Source organism: Mesocricetus auratus, unplaced genomic scaffold, assembly GCF_017639785.1.
Source record: "Mesocricetus auratus isolate SY011 unplaced genomic scaffold, BCM_Maur_2.0 Super-Scaffold_6730, whole genome shotgun sequence".
Classification (NCBI taxonomy): domain Eukaryota; kingdom Metazoa; phylum Chordata; class Mammalia; order Rodentia; family Cricetidae; genus Mesocricetus; species Mesocricetus auratus.
The window spans coordinates 80,102,157-80,119,483 of record NW_024429184.1 but is presented as its reverse complement, the minus strand read 5'-3'; the positions used below and the strand labels follow the sequence as shown (position 1 = coordinate 80,119,483).

Sequence of the window (17,327 nt, the reverse complement as noted above, 5' to 3'; positions counted from 1 at the left end):
TTAATTATAACCTAAGAGCCTAATATGTAGTCTGCCAGTCAATCAGTGAGTGCACATGTGTGCACACAGAGACACACATGCATGCACAAATGCATGTACACATGCACAAATGTGCACACATGTGCACACACATACACACACATGTGCACACACACTCAAGGGAGACAAGGTAAACATAGAAGAAAAAAAATAGCCTTAGCCATGTTTCCTAGCTGCTTCCTCTCTTCGCTCTCTGTTAAAATCACGTTGGGATATCACAGCACATGTCAATAAAATCAGAATGTCTGAGATAGAAAACTGTTACCAATCTCTCTTCAAGTCATTTTTTAAAAAGTGCAACTTCCATGTGCAGGACAATTTGGGACTCACGGTCCCTAGGTCCTATGGCCTAATGTAGACCATGGACTGTCAGGACAGAGTTAAACATGTTTGGGGCCTCCCCTAAGTCATCTGAGTTGGTGTCTGCATGTTCAACCAGATCCACTTGCTACGTGTATGTGACCTAGAGTATTGAATGTGATGAGCAGGATAGGTACCACATGCTGGAAAAGCAAAGATTCCAGAATATTCCTTCAGGGTGGCTAGGGAAGCCTTCTTAGAAAAATGAGACAATAGAGATTCTGAAGGGTGCGAGAGTCAGAGGCAGAGAGGTGGTGGTTAGGAGACTTAAGAAAGGCTTCAGAGGCAAGAACTAGATCTCTCTCTCTCTGTGTGCACGTACTTATGTGTGCATGTATACCTGTGTGTATATGTGTGCATGTAAGTGTGTATGCATGTGTGTGTGCATGTGTGTCTGTGTGTGCATATGTGTGCACCTATGCCTCTGTGTGTGTGTGCAACCAGAAATAGGAAGAGGGTTTAATACGGCTTTCACAAGGGTAAAAAAGGAGCTAAACTGCATCGACTCACACAAGCTGAGGTTTTGTTTTGAAAGGGTACAGTGACAGGAAGAGAAAGCTGTCACTAAGGGGCAGTGGATCAGTGGTTGGGAGAAGGAAAGAAGGAAAACCTTTCCCAGGCTGCTGGAAGACTGGCTGCCTGCAGAAGTCAGGGAAGGAGGCTGTGGGGAGAAAACAAAGAAAAGGCTGGGGGCCCTGTGATGAGGCGGATCAGCTAGGGAGACTACGAGCAGCAGCAGGGGTGCGGGGTGGGGGTGGGGGTAGGGGTGGGGTGGGTGCAAAGGCTGGCTCAGGCCTTGACCCAGGCAGAGAAGCTGCACTTCTCTATGTGGGTAGAGGCCCAGGAGGAAGGGGCCTTCAGAGGGCCAGACTGGGTTGATGTGGGGGCAAAGTGCCCTGAGTGTTCTGGCCTGGGAAGCTCTAGACAACCATGTGCAGTTCTAAAAAACGCCTCTGATAACGACCCCTGAGATGTTATCCATGGGAAAATCCACAGGCGTCAAGCAAGCATATCCCCAAAGGGAAGGAGAGAGGAAAAACAAACGTGTACACAGCCTCAGAATTGTCTAGCACCAGCAGGCCCTGATACCCAGGGCAGCCCTCGAGCTCAGCCCCTTTGTTTCCAGGCCTCTCTGGAAGTCCAGTTGACTCCCAGTTGAGTTGGAAATGACGGGAGACCTTTTCCCATATCGCAGAAGGCTGAAACAATACATCAGAGTGAATGTGACCACAATTGTTTCCACTGAGGTTATTTTGGGGGAGTTGAGGAAGATTGTCTATTCCTAGACATTTCCTTCACCCGATTCACTTTATAAAAATGCAGAGGGAAGAGGCCCGTCTTGCCACCAGTGTGTCTGGTCTGCCTGTAAGCACACTCATAGTGTTGAATGTAAGTGGTTCCAGGCAGACCCCAGGGAGCTGCCCTGAACACACACTCGCCGGTGTTCACACGGAAGGCCTGAGGTTGGACTAGTGTCCTGCAGCTTTCAAAGCACTTTCTCAGTCCCCTTGCTCGATTCTCATGACAGCCATCAGTGATGGTGGCTTGGAAGATTTTATCATCCCATTCTGGACACGAGAAAACAAAGTTAAAGTAGTTTGTCAAGGTCTCCCAGTTTGGAAGGGTCAGGTCAGGACCAAATCCAACCCTTTGGGTCCTAGGGTAGCACAGGCTAGACCAGAGTTGCTCATGTGTGTTTGTTATGGTCCATCTTTCATTGCTAATCCTTGTGCCGGGCACTAGGTTAGGATGGGTCACCAGGTCCAGATAGGGTCCCACGAGTCCAGTGCGGCTGTTGCGTAGGGTGTGAGACAGGAAAGATGTGGTCCCCTAAGATGGATGGGAGAGCAGGGGCTGGGTGTGGGATGCCACGCACAAGGGGAGACTGGTCCTGTGTGTGAGGGCAGGTGAGGCTGAGCTGGAGCAGATCAGTCAAATGGTTGGCTAAGTGCATTCTGTAAATCACATGGAGTGGATAGAAGAGGACAGGACCCAAACACACAGCAGGTGGCCGTGACAATGGCCAGAGATCAGAAGGACTAATGCAGGGATTAGGGAGGCAGCTGCAGACAGAAGGTGGACAGTCTATGAATGTTTGAGGATAATGCTATCTAGAGGGAAACACAACGGTGGGATATAGGCATGGAAAAGAGGAATTATGTGGCCAATCAGATCCAGTCCCTGCTCTGACATAGCCTGATTTCGTAGAGGAGACGAATAATGAATCTCACTCAAGGCTGGGCGTAATTAACTAAAAAATGACAAAAGTCACAGTACTGGGATGTTAGAAGTTTGGCTGCTGATTCTTTACATTTTGATGCTGTGAACCCCTCATGCAGTGGGGACTCATCTCACTCCGTGTGCCCCTCTCTGGGATTGTCTTGTTGGGCTCCTTGTCTTCAACCATCCTCCTCCGGGAGACAGCCAGCCTGACTGTGGGCCAGCCACCCATGCTGCTGCCCTTTGGGTGTCCTCAAAGCACCCGGTGGAAGGGAGTGATGCATGTCCTTGACACACCACACACCAGCCTGCTGGAACAATGCTGCTCTTGGTGTTGGCAGGAAGGACCTCAGAAGGGAACATCTTCTCCTTTCTTGCCAAGTGAATGTTTCTGTTTGACCCGGCTGAAGCCAAGCAATGATCTGAAGGGTGCACACACCACAATGGGCTTTCCGGGCATTTTTGTAAAATACTCCCATGGGATCTTGGGGGGGGGCTCTCTCTCTCTCCCTCACTTCTTTCCTCCCTCCTTCCCTCTGTATTTGTATGTGTCATGAGAGTAGAACAGCAACAATTTTCTCTCACACAGGCAGCCTCTGACTAGCCTAACCATTATGTATCAGCTGGGCCAGGTGGAATTTATGGGCCATGGCACAGGACTCTGTCACAGGCTTTTTGCTTCTTATGGACAACTTTCCTTAGGATCTTATGATTTTCTCCAAGTGACCCTCAGAGTGTTGACTTGGGCACAAAATCTGACTTATGCTTCCATAAAAAGAATAAGGGGGTGACATCATCTGGGACAGGTAAATGAGGTAAGATGCTGGGGCCCGGCTAAGCATTCAGGAATCTCAGGACCCTGGTAGCCCCTTTCCCTACTGCAAGTCTCCTTTGTGCTAAACCCCTTGGGCTGTGGTTGCTTGTCCATGTGTAGGGTTATCCCTGATTCACAGCAGCCTCTGGATGCTGTTTATCTGCTCAGAACTGGGGAGAACAGATGCCCTGTGCCCAGAACAGTTGCTGTCTGGGCTTTGGTTTTTCCAACTGCAAACCAAATGGGTAGGGTCCCATATATCCCACTCCCCAAACATCACAGCTATTGAAAAAGTGATTGGCTGTTCTCCACAACTTGATGGTAAGGCCCTACCTAATGCTGAAGACACCACTACTACTTATGTTATTGAAGATGGGTAAATGGAGCTGGTGCCAAATTAGAAGTTTTACCCTTACTAACTAGCATTCAGAGTGCATCACAGTGCTGGTAGATACTTTGTAAACTGCCAGAGGAGAAAAGTAATCATCAATCTTACACAGTTACAAACCCTGAAACCTACCACAGACACACTGGTGCAATAGTGACATACACTTTATGGGAGTAAACAACCACAGTGGAAAAAAAACCTTGGATTTTTGAAGACCCATGAAATGAAACCCACACCTGATGTTGCTAAACTGGCGAAGAACCTGAGACTAGATAGATCACAAGCACTAGGTAAAAACCTACTACTATTACTCTGCAAAAGAAACAGCAATAAAATGACTCCTAATTATATCAATACTATTACTCTGCAAAAGAAACAGCAATAAAATGACTCCTAATTATATCAATGTATCACCCAACCCTCTTCAGAGAAGCTTCTTCAAAGAGACCCATAACTGGACAGTGTGCAGAGAGTGAGAGACTTGGAGCACGGGTCCGAAATGGGGTGTCTTCATCAATTCCTCGTCCCACCCTGAACCCCAAGTCTCAGAGATTTATGTGGGCAGGAGGTGGAAAGACTGCTAAGAGCCAGAGGTGGTGGATGACTCTAAGCATCTTCCAGACACAACAGAGCTGACCATTTCATGATGGTGTTCTTATAATCCATATTCCATGCTGGCTTCTATGTGAGCCCTGGACACACAGAGCTAAAGACAGCTCCCAGGAAGACCCTGGCTCTGGGTGAGGACTGCAGTCAGCAGCTCCCATAGCATTGTGCTTGAGGACCACGTGGAAGGCAGTAACGGGTTCACGAAGAAGGCAGTAGCATGCAGAGGTAACCGGCAGCATGGATTCTTGCCTTTTCTTTTTTTTCTACTTTCCTTTCTATAGAACACTTTATGTGCAGACACATTAGTACTGAAATCTTTTCAAAGTCACCTACTTGATCCCTCAGAAATTCTAGAATGAATTGTTAAAGACATCCTGTGAGACCTTTATGAAGACCGGGCATCATAAAAGAAACAGTAGGCTGTTTGAGAAACTTAGTGGCCTGGTGACCCTGGGCCCCAAATCTGTGGCTAGACTAGCTGCGTGGTCTTGGGGCCAGCCCTTACTTATTGGAGTCTTCAGTTTCATCCTTTAAATGATGCATTCAGAGTGGGGATGACTAGGTTGTCTTTAGGATGCCATGTCCTAGAAATGCCATTTCTTCACAACATTACACAGCAACAGCTGCTTCTTAACGTGGCCACCAGGGTGAGGCAACCAAGTTCCCAAGTTGTCTCCAGCTGGTCCACGTACCCAGCCTCGACACCCTATTCTTGAGCTTTCCCTTAGCCAATCCCAACCTAGCTTAACCCATTTCTAACTTACATATCAAGGCTTCAATATTCAATGGACAAATCCTTATCAGCGGCGAGTTAGAAATCAAACATTTTCAGGAACGAGGGCCATTCCCACACTCCTTTAGGAACTAGGGTCTTCCCATAGTCACATAGTCCTTCAGTCCACTTTAGAAACCAGTCCTCTGTCACCTTAAGTTCTCGGGTGGCTGCCCCTTGGCACTAGGGTATGATATGTTATTTGAGAGTAACTGGCCAACCTGTCTTAAGCATGTCCTGACTCATTCAAACATTTCCAGATTGGAGGAACTTTCAAGTATGGAGACTAAAGTTCTATGCCTGTGGTTCTCAGGACATTTTGTACTTTATATGATGCCTTCTGGGACCAGGCCACCCATAAGAATGGGTGGGGATCATGTTTCTTAGAAACACCAATGGGGAGGGTCTTGGGTGGCCATAGAAGATGCTAGTGATGAGTCAAAGCCTTTAAGTTTGCAAGGGCAGCTTTTCTGGGATGGCTCACCCCTTTTCTGCAGCCAGCTTGCACACTTTCTCTGGCACCTTAATGGTGACTCGATGGTTCCTGGATGAACAGAGCACCAATTGCATGCCCCGTCCCTTGTCAGGGATGTTTTAACACCAGAACCCAGCTCTCAGGATTCTCAAGGCTCATGGCCAGGAGTCTTACCACTAAAGAGGTCAGGTTCAAAAGTATGTTGGATCCTAAGGGTAATAATCAACTCACATCCAATCTTGGTTTCTAAAACCATTCAATAAAATGTCCTCTGGTTCTATGGATAATAGTAGCTTCTAAGACTGGGACAGAAAAAGTATGAGATGAAACCAGCCAGCCTCCTGTGCAAGGAATACAGAAGAATGCAAAGGCTGATGGGACATTTCAGAAACACGGAAGCCAGTACCTCCTGTGCAAGGATTACAGAAGAATGCAAAGGCTGATGGGACATTTCAAAAACACAGAAGTCAGTTCGAAGAGGCTCCCACTGTTCAAATTTAGGACAATTTTGCTTCAAAACAAATAATGGACTATTCCCCAAGTTAAATCTTATGAACCAATACAAATGACTAGCTAAATAGAGGGAGAGGGACAGATGTTGCCTATAGTAGAAAATCAGCTAATAAAACAAAAGTCACCATTTGCTGGCCAGCATGATAACGTTTTAGGTACAAATCATCAATGAATGAACCAGTGAAACTCACTGGGTAAAAGTATCATCAGAAACAGTGTATTTATACAGATTCAAATAGCCTCTGACTGATAATTACAAAGGGGAAGTGTAACTTTCCAGTGCCTTCTGCAGTTCCAGAGCCTCCTGGCTCCACCTACCAAGAAGGGAAAACACCTCTCCTGAGGCATTCATTCAAAAAGGGTTTAGTCATGAAGAATCGCCAGGAAAACCCAAGTCCATGAGTATTCTACAAAGTAACCAGCCTGCACTCTGTAAAATGTTACCATCACGGCAGAGAGACTGAGGAAGGAGATGCTTTAGATAAGATAACTAATGGCCAAGTATGTGATCCTGGGTTGGAAAGAAAAGAAAAGAAAAAACCACTCCCAAACCTTCATCTATAAAGGACACGAATGAGGCAAATACCAAACTTTAAATAAGGTCTGTAGATTAGCATCTAGTCTGTCAGAGTTAACCTCCTGATTTTGACCATTAAACTGTGGTTACGTAAAAGAATATTTAAGAATACGCTGAGGGGGGCCAGGGCAATGGCTCTGACCCACCACAGGCCCACAGTAATGGAGCCCATTGACTATGGACTAAACCCTTTGAAACTGTGAGTTAAAATAAATCTTTCCCTTTAAAAGTTATGAGGTATTTCTCTTAGTGATAGAAAACTAACATACGTTCCCTTTGGAATTATTTAATTTTTATAAAAGCATGTAGCATGTTGAAAACATGAGCCACCGAGTGTAAGTCTTTGGGCTTATGCCCCTTAGAACAGCGGTTCTCACCTTCCTGATGCTGTGACCCTTTAATATAGTGTGGTGGTGACCCCCAAGCACAAAATGATTACATTGCAACTTAATAACTATCATTTTGCCACTGTTATGAATTGTAACGTAAATATCTGTGTTTTCCCAGGGGTCACAACACACAGGTTGAGAATTGCATCCTTGGCGGCAGGAAGTATCTCCAGCAACTTTCTCCTTTCCTTTCTGCTGCTTGAACCAGAGTTACTCACTATTCTGAGTTGGAAATAACTGTGACAATCAGAGCCGTAGACTGTGGATGTGGCTATCGATGTCCTTTACTCTGACATGCTTTTGCAACAAGGACACAGTAGCTGCCAGTTCACCTGACAACTCGATACCACATAGGTAGTAGAAGGCAGACTTGGGACTGGAGAGATGGCTCAGAGGTTAAGAGCACTGACTGCTCTTCCAGAGGTCCTGAGTTCAATTCCCAGCAACCACATGGCAGTTCACAACCATCCGTGATGAGATCTGGTGCCCTCTTCTGGCCTGGAGGCATACATGCAGACAGAATAATACATACATAATAAATGAAATCTAAAAAAAAAAAAAAAAAAAAGAAGGCAGACTTATGCTCTGCTGACTACTTGATATGGAGCTTGTGACAACAGTTCTGGGCTTCCTGGAGCAACAGGTCCTGGTGGGCACCTGGCACAGAACCCTCGGAGCAGGTGGCCTGCTGCAGAGCTGGCTGCTCTTGTCTCAGTGGATGTGAAGGCTGCCATTTTCCCTTTACCAGATCCCACCAGGCTGGCAAACCTCTGGGAATCACAAGAGTCACCAGGGCATTTGGCAGCAGAACAATACATCAGATCCCCCATCGGTGGTAGAAGCACACGTCCAGGTTTGTAGAAATCAGGCAGGGCCACCGGCTCCACCCAGCACTTTCTTTTAAGCCCTTCAGGTTGGTGCCAAAAGGAAAACCCTTGTCTTTGAAGAACACACAACTATACACAATGCTTTTATCATCTGACAAGTCCTTCCTTCAGAAGTACCCTCTGAGTGAGTGGCTGAGAACAGTGAGTGTATGTGGTGTGTGTGTGTGTGTGTGCGCGCGCGTGCGCGCGCGCGCGCATGTGCATGCGCATATGCATGGCATATATGTATGACAAATTGGAACCAGAAGCAATATGGAGCCTATACTCTTCATAGGAAGGAGGAGCCTGGGGCAGGGAATGAATATCTGTCCTAGGACTCTCTGCTTACCAAGTTAGACCACAGAGCTCAGAGGGGGAAAGCCAGAATTGCTTCAGCTATAGCTTCTTGATTTCTGCAGTGAGATCATGGCCTCTTTAACTCATAATGGCTTCCTTTGCAGACAGGGGTTTGTGTTTGCTGGTTTATTCCTGGTTTGGTTTTCTTTGCCACTTAGTGTGTGATGACACTGTCTCCTGCTGACAGGCCACAGGTTCGGGAACAAGATCCCCACTGTCAGTGGCCATGCAGTCCATATGGAGGGTGGATGGCTCATCTGTATACACCGAATGTGAGCAGAAGGAAAGGGCTATGCAGAATGCTTACATGGTTTCCCTCCATGCATATATAGACCAGGGTTGCCCCCAACTGCCCACCCCACTGATGCTCACACGGCTGTGCTGACCCTCACCTGCAGTGACAGTAATGAGCCTCCCATATGCCCTGGTCTAAAGTGGCTCTTCCAGGGCTTTCAGGCTTAGGAGTCATCTGTAACACAACCAATTACAGAACACTGGGGTGCTGTGTCCTCCCCGTACCCTCTAATCCATCACAAATCTTCATCCCAGGTCATCAAATACAGCAGAAATCTTTGTCCTTCATCCGAGAAAACTGATGGGAAAACAAAATAAAACCAACAAAAACAAAACAGCAATAAAAAGCCATAGCCACTGATAGAAGGAGACAGGATTAGATGATATCAACTACTCAGTAAATTACTAGGAAGTTAAGAGCCATTGCTATAGAGCATGCGCTTGTAATCCTGGCAAGCTGAAGCATCAGAACGAACACTTTGTGGCCAGCCTTGGCTACATACACCAAAATCCTATCTCAACTCTTTCCTTGACCCCCATGCAACCAAATAAAACCACATTTGCTTATAAGTGGGTCCTCAGGTTCTGATGCTGCGACATGGGGGCTGGAGAGTGCAGTGGGTAGAGCATACACCCAGCAGCAAGAAGTCCTGGGTTCTAATGCCAGCACCACAATCAAGGATAATCAGGGCAGCACTCACGAGAGTCCCCTGGGAAGTTTGCTAAAATGAAGGTGTGCGTTCAGCCTTGAGCTTCTAGTTCACATGGAGTGAAAAAACCCCAGGAGTTAGAAATCTGTACTTCTGGTAAATTTCCAGCGGATTCTGAGGCTGTTGGCTGGGAATGCCACACTGAGAATCTGTTGCAGAGGCAAGTAAGGTGTGTGTTCAACTAGAACACATGGGGTAGAGGAAAGTCTACACACTAGTGGTGAGGAAGGGGCAGCCTGTTAACTTTAGGTATGTGTAAGCGTTGGCAGAGTCCAGGTGAATCATACACTTACTGTAGGGCATGGGAAAGTATATTGGTAGCGAGGGCTTCGTAGAAAGGGAACCATCCAGCAGCCTTTGGTGGACAGGTGTGTGGCAGGCTGGCAGGCAGACAAAGAGGAAAGGCATTCAGGCAGGAGACCAGAGTTCTGGACCAAGGGCCTGTTAATTTGTCACCAGGCAAGCTAGAACACAGACCAGCTCCGGGTTTGCAAGAGAGAAGCCCGAAGGTCAGTAGGCACTGGAGACAGAGAAACTTAGAGGTTCCTGCCAGCTCTGAGGGCCAGTAAAGAATTCTGAAGCAGAATAAGGAAAGGTTTGGTCAGTCCTTCAGGGTCCTGGGCCTGCTTTCTACAGAGTGGAGGGGTGGCAGAAGGGCCTGGGTTTGTCAGCCTGGGTGTTCTCAGACTCCTTGGGTCAGCCAGGAGAACGGAGCAGCCTTTACTAGAGGCCTCATCCCGCTGGCAGCCCCTTGCAAAGCATGGGGGCACTGGCCTCTTGAATATGCTCGATCTGGCCCTGTGCTTCCTCAGGACCCCCGGCTCAGGTGACGAGGACCATCACACACATTGCTGATCTCTCCTGGCTTGACACCACCAGCCCCCTGCCGGCTGTGCAGGACTTGGAGGCCTGGGATTGTGCAGCGGCTCACAATGGAAGGAAGAGGGTGTAGGAGGGAGGTCCCTGCACTGACCCTGGTATTGTTCTTGGGCCAGAAGAAGGCTTCCTCCATCCAGCCACTGCAATACCAGAAAAATGCGACATCAAGCCAGCGAGAGTCGCGCGTCCTGGGGGGGCCGCCTGCTGGCGCTGGCCTGGGAGCTGGGGCCCATTCACAAACGCCTGCTGGAGAGCACGTAGCCCTGTCCACCCCCACTGCCACTCCTGGTGACAGAAGCCGAGTAAACGAAAATAACCGGCTCCTCCACCGCCAAAACCACTGCAGCCAGGAAGGAGACCAGAAGCGGGCCCCAGGCTCATAAAGGAATAATGGGTGCTTCACACTCTCACAACACCTTCCCCTTCCCCAGTTTTCACGGCTCCTTCCGCTGGCAGATCACAGGCAAGAGCAGGTGGCAGATCAGCATGCAACCTACCGTACCAGGACTGGCCCAAGTCACTAAAGTGGCGGCGTGCGTGTGTGTGTGTGTGTGTGTGTGTGTGTGTGTGTGTGTGTGTGTGTGCGCGCGTGCGTGTGTGCGTGCGTGACGCTGTGTGTCAAGCCCTTGCCAACTGCTATGAGATGAGTGGTGAGGCCACAGTGGGGGGTGAGAGCAACCTACTCACCATGGGCCACAGGCCTTCTAGCAAGGATTGGTGTACCAGTGGGTGGAAGAGACACTACCTCTAAGTACATACAAGTAGGCCAACTTATAGCCTGGTCCCAGCACTGAGTGCCTGGCACCTCTGTTGGCCACCTCTTCCCAAGCCCAGCTCACTCCCCAGTAGGGCAGGACAGAGTAGGGCAGGTGTTCTTGTCATAGCATTGACCCTGAAGGAGGTAGTGTTTGGTCTTTCCTCCCTGAGTCTGTTCCTTAGGCCTGTGATTCTCTTCCCCACAAAGGCTCCCTAGCCCATGCTGGCTTCATGGTCATCCCCTTATGACAGATGGAGCCTTGTAGAATCCAGAAAAGGATTATAGGTATGGTCTAGTTCAAAACGGGGCTTGGGGGCGGCGGTGGCGCACGCCTTTAATCCCAGCACTCGGGAGGCAGAGGCAGGCGGATCTCTGTGAGTTCGAGGCCGGGCTGGACCGATAGCCTCCAAAACAATACAGAGAAACCCTGTCTCGTAAAAACAAAACAAAACAAAACAAAAAAACCCCAACAAAACGGGGCTTGGACCAGATAACCTTTCCAGGGGTAACAAGACCTGTCATTCTCAGTCCCTAGCCTGACCCTAACCAAGTTATCAAACATCTTTCCTAGCTGCTGCTAGGAGCCATGTACGATTGTGGGAATTCCCTGTGGTCTGTACCAGGAGGCCCCATAAACCTCAATCCATTGCTTCCCAAATCCACCTTTCATCACACATTTCCTCACTCGAGAACATCCAGCCGCATGCCTACTTGGCCTCTACCAACTCCAACTGTTCTTGACGCTGATGGGACCATCTCGGGTAGGCCCTTGTCCCTGCCCTCACAGCATCTCCTGGTTCTGCTCCGTCACCCACTTACTTCCTCTTGATGCTGCGTTCTCTTTTATCTGATACCCCTCTGAGTTCAAGGCTTCCCTCTTCCGGGAAGCACAAACACACTGAGAAGTCACGAAACATTAGACACAGTCAAAACCGACCTGGCATCAAGTCCCTGGAAGGGCCAGGGAGGCTCTGAGGGCAGATGTGGACCCTGAAGGCAGATGTGCTCTGGCTTATTCAGGACGGCTTCAAAGAAGAAAGCAAGGGGTGATGGGTAGTGAGGAAGTAGTGAGGAAGGGATACGCCAGGGAAGAGGAGTGGGTGAGCAGGAGGAGCTCCCAGTCCTTGTAGTAAACCGGCATCAAGCAGACCTCATCCTTGTAACATTCAGTCTGAGGGAGACACAGGAATGCAAGAGAACCTCTGTCCTCAGCAACCCCTAGGCACCCAAGAATGGTTCCTTGTCTCTCAAGCCTGCCTTTGTGTGCACACTTCTGACTGGAACGGGGCCTGAAGCACTTCGCATGAGCAACTTACAAATGCTTGTTCATCTCTGGCTTGGCACACATCTTGAACTCCAGCCTAGTTTCACAATGTCAAACAGGTATATGGTCCTCACTGTGCAGCCGAGAAACGGAGAGAATTATTTTAGAGGAATGACACGATTCTCTGTGGCGAGAGATGGCAGGTCATTTTTTTTTCTATTGATGCTTCAGGCCAGCATTTGGCAATCTTCTTTTGCAAAGGACTGGATCGTAAATAGTGTAGGTTTGGAGTCAACAGGTGTGGTGGCATAGCTACTTAGCTCTACAGTGCAAATCCTGCCACAATTAATGAGCAAATAAGGGGCAGTGGCTATTGCCAATGAGACTTTTTTATTTTATTTATTTTTTGGTTTTTTCGAGACAGGGTTTCTCTGCATTGTTTTGGAGGCTGTCCTGGAACTCGCTCGGTAGACCAGGGTGGCCTCGAACTCACAGAGATCCGCCTGCCTCTGCCTCCCAAGTGCTGGGATTAAAGGCGTGCGCCACCAACGCCCGGCTGAGACTTTATTTTAAAAAATGTGCAGGATGACTAGACTTAGTGTGTAGACTGCAGTTTGCTAGAAGCTGGCCATATTCTGTGTCATGGTGGGCTTCCTTGGACCCTTGCAGTCAGCCTTGCCCTGTTCCAAGAGCTGTTGCCATCTCAGGTCCTGGCTCCCTGTATTCTGTTCCTCACAGGACCGGGAGGGGAAGAACCCGTGGGAACCTGCTCAGAGTCAGCCAGTTGCCTCTTCCCAAGGGCCCTTCCTGGTTGTTACTACCAGAAGTCTTCAACTCCCAGATAGTTATTTCTATAAAAAAAGACTCACAAGTGACCAAAATAACAATAGGGTCCACTCACTAGCACGCTGCCTGTTGTTCCCCACGGGCCCTGCTACCTGGAGCTTCAGACAGGAAGCCATGGATTGAAGAGCTTCTGGTCTCCTTTATTGTACGACTGCCTATTTTTGTCCTAAGGGAGGAAACTCCGGGGGAAGTGATGGCCGGAGAGGTGAGGGGCTCTCGTAGGTAGGCACTTGTCTTCAGTCAGCAGGGCAGAGGGGGGCGTGCACTAGAAACTTGTCTGAGTTGTAAAGGAACATACATTTTACCCTTCTTCAAAACTCTCTGTAGGGGGCTTTCCTCCCACCCCCCTTCCACTTTGATTGCCTTCAGAAATAGAGAGAAGAGAAGCACTTGCTCTGTGCCATTTAAGAAATGAAATTTGCCTTTAACCTGAACATCACTTGCTGCCTAGGGTCAGAAAATGGGTTTGCAGAACTGCTGCCTCATCCTCACAATCCACAAAGAGGTCAGACTGTTCCAAATTCTAATTCTGGTTTCCCTTTGTAATCTGTGGGTTCAGCTCAAGGTAATTGATGCCAGCTCTCCAAGCCATAAAATGATAATGGAATGAACCTGTCGCTAGGTGGCTATGAGAATCCAGGGACAGAACATACAGGCTCTATTCACAGCAGCCCATGAGACGGAGGGAAATGTTCTGGTATAGAGTGAGTGTGAGATCCTCGAGGGCAATAGAAATCCAGGGCTCATTTACTCATCCAGCTGTGAGCTCCCCAGATTACCCATGCACACCTAACAACTGGCGGGAGAGCAGACACTTACAATCACCAACACAGCAGGCATGTGACGGGCACCAAGAGGGAGGATACAGTGAGAGGGATAGCACAGAGCATTCAGAAGGCCTCACAGAGCAGGCACACCTGACTGGACGACAGCGGCAAAACGAACTCAGCAGAAAGTGTCTTCTCAGCCCCAATGGGCCGTCTTCATCAAACCCCTCCCCCCGGGCTTGGGGATCTAGGTGGAGGAGGAGGAGGAGAAAGATTAAGGAGCTGGAGGGGATGGATAACTCCAAGGAAACAGGGTCTTCCAGACGCAACAGAGCTGAAGCACATATGAACTCACAGAGACTGACAGCATGCACCAGGACTACACAGGTTCCAACTAGACAGAAGCCCCAGCACAGAGAAGGGGACATAGACATGACCCCCCCCCCAAGCAAGAAGCCCTTTGTAGTTGATACCTGCTGGGAAGGGGAATCAGTCTTCTCCAATAGAGTCTCACTGGGTATGTCAACCACACTCAAGGGTAGCCCACATGCCCCTTGTAGTTGGCCAACACAAACAGTTGTGAACTGTTTTGTTTTTTTGTGTTTCTTTTTTTCTTGAGAGAGAAATAATATGAAGTTGAGCAAATGGGGAGGATGTAGGGGGAGTTGAAGAAGGAGAAAGAATATGATATCAAAATATATCGTGTGAAAAAATTTTAAAGCCAATGAATAAAAAAATTAATTAAAGAAGCAAGTGTCTTCATGAAAGCACTTGGAACATGTTAGGAGGCATGAGTCACTGCTTCACACCCGTTGGCGGTGTCTCTCTCAGTCCCTGCTTCACACCCGTTGGCGGTGTCTCAGTCCCTGCTTCACACCCGTTGGCGGTGTCTCAGTCACTGCTTCACACCCGTTGGCGGTGTCTCAGTCCCTGCTTCACACCCGTTGGCGGTGTCTCAGTCACTGCTTCACACCCGTTGGCGGTGTCTCAGTCACTGCTTCACACCCATTGGCGGTGTCTCAGTCCCTGCTTCACACCCATTGGCGGTGTCTCAGTCACTGCTTCACACCCGTTGGCGGTGTCTCAGTCACTGCTTCACACCCGTTGGCGGTGTCTCTCTCAGTCACTGCTTCACACCCGTTGGCGGTGTCTCGGTCACTGCTTCACTCCCGTTGGCGGTGTCTCAGTCACTGCTTCACACCCGTTGGCGGTGTCTCTCTCAGTCACTGCTTCACACCCGTTGGCAGTGTCTCAGTCACTGCTTCACACCGTTGGCGGTGTCTCAGTCACTGCTTCACACCCGTTGGCGGTGTCTCAGTCACTGCTTCATACCCGTTGGTGGTGTCTCTCTCAGTCCCTGCTTCACACCCGTTGGCGGTGTCTCAGTCACTGCTTTACACCTGCTGGCGGTGTCTCTCTCAGTCACTGCTTCACACCCGTTGGCGGTATCTCTCTCAGTCGCTGCTTCACACCCGCTGGCGGTGTCTCCCTGAGGGGATACTAGAGGATGGTGTACACCACCCACCAGGAAGGTATCCAGCCACATTTTAACGCAGCCCCTGAGGTGCCCCATTGGCGCTTGTGCACTGAAGGAAGGAAGCCCGTGCACTCCTCCGCAGGGCTGAGAGGGGAGTGGAAGCAGCACTTAAGGGCGAGGGCAGGGCTTGGGGTGAAGGGAGCTCGGTGTTCACATGACTTCTGTGCCTGCACACTTGGGAATGTTTTACTAATCCTATGCCTATGAGTTCACAGATCCCGGAAGTTTCCAGAAGACTTGGCAAGATCAACAACACAGCCCTAGGGGACCATAGTCACTCTTTCCCATCTGGAGGGTTGAAGACTTGGCCCCTCCAGCTGCAATGCCAAGCCACTATCCTATTATCACACAGCAACAGCGCCACCTGCTGGAAGACAAGGAGGCAGCGCTTGCCTCGACGGGTCAGGGGAATTGTTGGTTATCATTTCATGGGAGGTTGATTGTCCCCCAGCTTCCCAGGGGGTGTGGTGAGTGTATAATTCTCACCCAGTCTTTATCTGATGCTGGACAGGGGAAGAATCTAAGTGCTAACCCTTACCCCAGAAGAAATCCTTTAGACACATTCTCCTGAGGTCAGAAGGCTACTTACTGTCCCTTGGGCTTTTGGGGGTCCTCCATAGGGAGTGTCTTGGGCACATTCATGAGGCAAGACATTCCATTTGACTTAGTTATGCAGAACTTTCCAGGCACGCCTGGCCCACTTCCCCTAAGCCAGCTCAGCCACTAGAGGTCAGAGACAACTAACCATTGCCAGGCATAGAATTTAGTTTACAAATTTCCTAACAGAGACACAAAACGAAGAAGTAAGGCGTACTGTCATTCCTATTGCTAAACAAATCACAGATGGCACATTTGCCTGATGAAGAAGACAAAGAAAAGGATCAAAACATGTCCCTCGCTGGGCCTGGTGGCACCTCGCTGGGCTTGGTGGCACATGACTATACTCGCAGCACTCTGGAGGCAGAAGAAGGTGAACTGATGTAAGTCTGAAGTCAGCTTAGTCTACAAAGTGAGCCTTGTCTCAAAACCAAACCAAACCCAAACAAACAAACAAAACCCAAACATACACAAAACCCCACACATAAACAATATCTGCATAGGAAAAGCAGAAAAAACTTAGGCAAGACATCAGATGCATCAGCTAACAATGTCTTTCTACTGGGGCTTTGCAGAATACACAGAAGCATTACATTAAGGGTGTGAGGCTCCTGTCTGTGCCCAGGGAACATGAAGAAATCCAAGGAGACCGGGGGGCAGCCTAGAGAACAGATGGACAGCATGTCGGGGTGGCGTCTCTCTGCACTAGTTGCTATGCAGGCCAAGGTGGGATGGGCAGAGGCTCACAGCAAGGAAGGAGCTAGTTCCTGAAGCCACCATACCTGGGGGTGAAAGAGTTCACAGCTGGGGCTTTCTTCAGAGATGGGACAGAGGTAAGGCCAGAGGTGTGCAAGCAGAGCAGCCCTCACTCCTTTGCCTGGATTTGAACTCGGTCAAGCTGGGGGCTCAGATTATGGAGCCTGGAACTCCCTGTGTCCCCTCAAGTGGCCTACCAGCTCTTGTCCTTCCAAGGGCAGAAACCAACATTTTCCAACTCCCTAAGCTTAGGCATCCTGGGAAGGCAGTCAGTCCTCTTGTCTGTGTAGCTGTCCTCCTGGGGTAGTAGCCGTATGTTTGGAAGGTTCCTGGAGACCTTGGCGTAGCAGAGGATGTTTGGATCCAAGTGGTGTGTTCTTTCCTTCCTCACTCTCCTCTGGACAATCTGCTCACCAGGCAATCATAAGGAGTGACAGTAAAGACACCTTGGACTGCTGGGGATCAAGGTTTCTTACTCTGCCAGACAGGAGCGGGCAGAGCGGTGCATTGATGCCCTCTAGTGGATGCATGCAGTCACCCA

The 17,327-nt window shown here is 49.2% G+C and overlaps 1 protein-coding gene across 3 annotated transcripts in view; it reads right to left on the bottom strand.

The window, feature by feature from the left end:
- Positions 1–17,327, bottom strand: part of Ctif (cap binding complex dependent translation initiation factor) — a 240,336-nt gene that overhangs the window by 133,978 nt on the left and 89,031 nt on the right. The gene's annotated exons all lie outside the window — the stretch shown is intronic.